Consider the following 6,000-nt stretch of genomic DNA (forward strand, 5'->3'; position numbering starts at 1 on the left):
GTATGGATTGGTACGACCTTAATTCACAGGTGGTAAGCGTGTGGCTATGATGGTAATTAGTAAAAACATTATTTTGAATGAAAAATAATCAAATTATAACAAAAAATAAACTTCTCTGAAAAAGAATTTCACTATCAAATATATTTATATATAAACAACTAAAAAAGGTATTAAACTCGAAACGACCCGACAATATGGTGCATCGATTTGAACAGCCATTACTTATTCAATTGTGCAGCGATTTCCATGCAGTTGGTCTTATTAAACGCAGAAATGAATTGTCTTTCTGAAAATGTAAAAATCTTGCAATATGTTTACAAATGCTGGGTCAAATTTTAAGAAATAATACGATACACAACTCGCCTGACCTACTCGTCGTCGATCTGACCCGATTCAAGTATGAAATCTTCAGGGAGTAAAGACACACCTTCGCGATGGACCAATGAAATCACTCATGTGTTTAAAATGTCGGCCAGTTAAAATGTATCTAAACAAAGGTTTCAAAAGGCGCTGGACAGTAAGTTTTGATGCATGATTTAACGGCAAGAACGGTAAGAATTTGTTCCATAGTTTTTATTTAATCATGGTACCGAGGTCCGTTAACTTTGCGGGGAAAATGCCAATTACTCCGCGAAGATTTCAGTCTTGGATCGGGTCAGATCGACGACGAGTAGGTCAGGCGAGTTGTGAATTATAGCTGCTATTTTCAGCTACCGGTATTAAGTTGTTTCTGAAAGATTTCCTATTTTGATATGGTCTTGTATTGTGGGGGTAAGTCGGAGTACCCGGAGGAAACCCAACCTATCCGGTATGGTGACCAATAACCTAATTCACATGCTTATGGGAACGGGGATTGGACCCGGTCCCCTGTGTGACGCTTGTGTACTAACCACTGGGCTAACCGGACAGCCTGTTTGATTTAATATATTAATTTTTGCAGTAATACCGTTCACGGTGTATACATATTATATATTAAAATAGTTACTCTAATACATGTTCGGTATTATTTCACATTGTTCGATCTGCAAACCGTCAATATAGCGCGTGAAACTTTGACTCAGTTCATAGTATAAAATATTCGTGTGTTATCTACAGCGTTAGAAGTTAAGAATGAACTAGAAGACATACAATTCGATCAGGTAAGTTTGTTTGGTATTTTAGCCAATGCACACGTCCATGCATTCAAACGAACATTCTATTCTGTCTTGCCGATCAAAAACCTTACACGCAAGCACAGTACGGTAATGCCGCTTTAAAGGTCACTCATATTAATACTATGAAAGTCCTGTTTCAAGACTTTTTCCGTCCAAGTTTATGGCGACTATATATCGTCGCTGTCGTTCTCAAACCTCGTGGCTACAAAATGCCAACTTTTCAGGAGAGAGAAATAACCGTCTCATTTTTTATAACGATGTTTTAGAAATTGAAATTCTGTAAAAATACCAAATAAATGAAGCTGCAAAATACGGTATAAGCCGTAGACGCGTAAGTCATACTGATAAGTCATACTGACAGTCAGACATGGTAGCTACGATATTTTGTCACCACAGTTTTGTCATTTTTATGAGGTACGACAATTCGTCCTGATAGGAAACCTCGTAGTTGCAAATAAAAAAAATATAAAAACGTTTTTGTCAAATTTGTCCAAACGAAACGACGTACCTATAGGTGAAATGGCGTCGCTAAGACTTTTCGCCGGGAAAAAAGCAAACAATCATTCTACAACATTTCGTCACGTGGCTTTTTCAAGGGCTCTGATTGGCGTTGAGCTACGAGATATAGCACAAAACACGCGCCAGACTTCATGTATTCGGAAAAGACGAAAAAAATATTTTGAAAATGTTGGAGCTACGAGGTTTGAGATCGACAGCGACGATATTTGATCTGGTATTTCCAGTATTTGCTTTCTTTCACTTAAGGGATGATTAACATTCTCCATATGAGATAAATATAGGTGAAAATTTATAACGGGGAAACCAAAGACAGTTCTGAAACACGTATCCATCGAGCTATTGCGCGACCAAAACCAACCCTATAGTGCTTAACTACAGTGCTCGGAGAAAAAAGGCATATGTTGCATTTTATATCGTCTATATATTTCTTTCGCCATGTTTTGTCGGAAAATGCATAAAATATGTATTAATGGATTATAGTTCGTGCATTACCGGTCAGTCAATTAGTGTCACATTTACAGTTTAATAAGAACTTTAGCAGTTTTTAATTGAGCGTTAAAGGGGTCCTGTTCACAGATTTTCATATTTTTTTAAGAATATCAATAAAGGTTTAACAACTAGGGAAAATTATCTAATTCTCTTAAATAATAATTATAGGAAGAAAATTTCATTAAATAGAATAGCCCTGACCGGGATTGTTACAAATGCTTTCTTCTGTTCTTGATTGATGATTATTCGTAAATGAAGCGATCTAAAAAAAATTGCTAGTTTGAATATATAATATGTATACATTCATTGATTCTCCACTAAAGTAGTAAATTAGAAGAAAATTCTGTTCCAGGTATATATTTTCCTGTGATGTTGCTCGAAAACATGCTTGCTGTTTTGTGTTTCACGAGAGTGTCATTACGTACGTAAGACATACAATAATTGATGTTTCTTGTGCGTTTTTTCAATAATTCCAGCACGTAAAAGTGCTATTTCAACGCTTTTTCAATGTCCCCAACCACCGAAGCACATACTGCGTTTGGTTATATATCACTTTCCCGAAAATCACGAGATGAAAAAACTCCATCAAAAGTATAAATAAAGTTCAAATAACTTAGTATATACATCAAATTCTTTACGGATATTTTATTTTGGAAAATATACATGATGAAAACCATGTCCCTGAACCATTGAACAGATACGTTACCAAACTTCAGAGCTACAAGAATAACAATACTATAACCCTTTTGATTATTAAAACTGCCCTTTTAACATCACAAAACATTATACTTCATCAGCTTGACATTAATACTGCTACCAGAAATATTAAAAAGCAATGATGCCTTCATTAAGGTAAGGCGACATTTAGTTTTTCTTAAAAAACGGAACAGATACGTTACCATCCTTTCTCACTGAACATCATGTACCCTCGTTGGTAAATGCATATCGGGTCTTTTAAAAGTAAATTTTAAAATATATAAATGCCAAAAATGATCAACTTCGATATATCTGACAAATATAAATGAGGCATCTGATGTTGTTAAGTTTTGGGCAAACAGATACGTTACGAACAGATACGTTACCGATTTTCGCTAAATGAGATTAAATTGATATTTTTGCGCGATAACCAAATGGTGTTATAAAGCTGATGGCCTCATGTATCAAGCAACATCGCTGGACGGCGTTTTTCCGCCATTTTTGATTAAAGAAAGGAAAACAAAATATTAGAGGCTCTTGAAAACAAGGGTAAGTGGAGATTTTAGCAAAATTCGTTGGAAAATAGCTTTGACATACATATAATATTTTACAATTTATATCATAGAATTATATTTTGTTGATATTTGATTATATATAAGAACTCGGTATAGAAATATCCCAATAAATATATTGTAGAACTATACGAATATACGATATTCTTGGTAACGTATCTGTTTTGTCTGGTAACGTATCTGTTTTAAAATGATACATGATTTTATTAAGGAACTATAGGTGTAATATGCTTTTGAAATATGAATAAAAATGTTTCGTTATGATAAAATATCATAGTTTAGTATAACAAATAACTTTTTCCTGTAGCCTGTGTTAAAATAGTAGACCAATATAGTAAATAGATATCCATCATATCAGACAGCATGGAAAAGTCAAGAGCCGGGATAAAACGGGAAAGGTAAAACTGGATTTTTTTTATTTGATAAATCTCCTATCTAATTATGTATAATAATATCCGATGGTGCTTCACAAAACACAATATGTAAAATCTATTGTATAAAAGTGATAAAAATAAAACTATATTTGTTATCAACATTATTAAACATTGATTTTAAAAACGTGAAATCTTAATAAACGCTGTAACAAATTAACATACACAAATTCAGACACGTACTAGTACTTAAGAATATTGCTTTATGTAATATTTACTTTTTATGTAAAACAAAAAGTTAGTACGGAGTAAATTTTATACGCGTGATAATTTTGTTTAATTAAAATTATTAAAACAATTCTAATGATTTTAAGGCCAAATATTTAGGAATATGAAAATACTTATAAAAATTATTCGTTTTCAAAACAGTCAAATTGAAAATTATCAACAATTAACGGCTAAAACACCAAATACAGTTCAGGCTTCAAAATATTATATTAATGTATATAAACCAAGTTTAAAGTTGTCGATACAAGATGCCAGCGAGTTCTATGAATGGGCATGAACACACGAGAAGAAGATCAAATTGATATTCTACATGCAAGAGGACTATGACGCAGCAGATATGTTACTGCAATTGAAAATGACATTGTGATCGATGTTTTACGTGCAATGTAGTCGTTCACACACATAAGCAGACACATTTTGTTGTTTGAAAGTGTTTATAAGTTATTGTAACGTGCCTACTGTGTTTTGTCAGTATCTATTTGTATCTAAAAATTAACACAATTTACTTCAATTCCATACCATGTACAATACAGCAAAAATAATTATATTCATTTCGTACATGCATGTTAATGTTTAAAGATTTGTAATATACATAAAAAACATATAACATTTTGAGCATCACATTACCATTTTTGTCATAACTGTTGGTTTCTATTAAGTACCATAAAACCAGATTGTCATTGCTGACACATGCAGAAAAAAGATACGTTACCACGATTAAAAAGAACTCAATGCTCTGTATTTTTCACGCGGTGTAGTAATTAACACACAACATTAGACGGATAAGTTGTTTTACCTAATGTTTGAAAGTTATTGTTTATTCTCACACTGTTTTGTGAGCTTATAATTTGCATATAAACATTAACATTATAAACATTAACAAACGTATAGAACAGATACGTTACCATGACCAAAAATGACATTGTGTGCTCTGTTTATTAACAAATGTACAAAAACTGTACAAAAATAGCTGATTCAGACATGTAATCGATTGGTCAAATGTGTTTGAACTGTTAACATGTGTTTATGTTCATGTTCAAAATCTAACATAAATTTGTGTCTTGTAGAATGAAATAAACAGATACGTTACCATCTCTTGTCATTTATGTACTCTTAATTGTATAGATATGTATTACTAACTTCACCCCTACTTAATTGTACTACAGATTGAGACCGCGACACAAATCAAATATCCCTAAACAACTGGCTCACTAGAGAAAGTCAGCAAACGAACGACGGCGACGATGATGGTTGTTCACTATTTTCCAACCAATCGGACACCGAGGGCGATACGATCAACGTCAATGTGGCCTCAATTTTATTAAAAATTCGTTCCGACGTAAAGAAAATGAACAAAAAATTTGACAGTCTTGAACATTCTGTAAATTCATTAAAAGATGAAAACAAGGCAATACGAAAGGAAAATGAGGAACAAAAATCCTCTGTTACAAAACTATATGAAACTGTATGAGGAAAAACTAAGCGAAGCGGAACTTAAACAAGAAAAACATGATATGGCTCTTAGAAAAAACAATCTTAAAATATACGGCATAGCTTTCTCTGAAAATGAAACCGCTTCTCAAACAGAACAAAAACTTCGTAATTATTTTTCCACCGAATTAGGGTTGAATCAGGATGAACCACTATTGGACTACGCATATAGACTTGCAAACAAAAAAGATAGTCCTGTATTAGCTAGATTTTGTGCGTTAAAAAGTCGCGACGCAGTGTTAAATGCTTTTCGACAAAAGCGCAAACAGGGACACGTAACCGGTAGGGTAGTGGAAGATCTACCGGAGAGGATCGTAAAAGCGCGCACCGGACTGTATCCGTTTATGCAACAGTGCATATCAGAGAACAAATCCGCGAGATTTAAGTTGGACAAACTTATAGTTGACGGCGATACTTACG

Source organism: Dreissena polymorpha, chromosome 3 (genome assembly GCF_020536995.1).
Source record: "Dreissena polymorpha isolate Duluth1 chromosome 3, UMN_Dpol_1.0, whole genome shotgun sequence".
NCBI lineage: Eukaryota > Metazoa > Mollusca > Bivalvia > Myida > Dreissenidae > Dreissena > Dreissena polymorpha.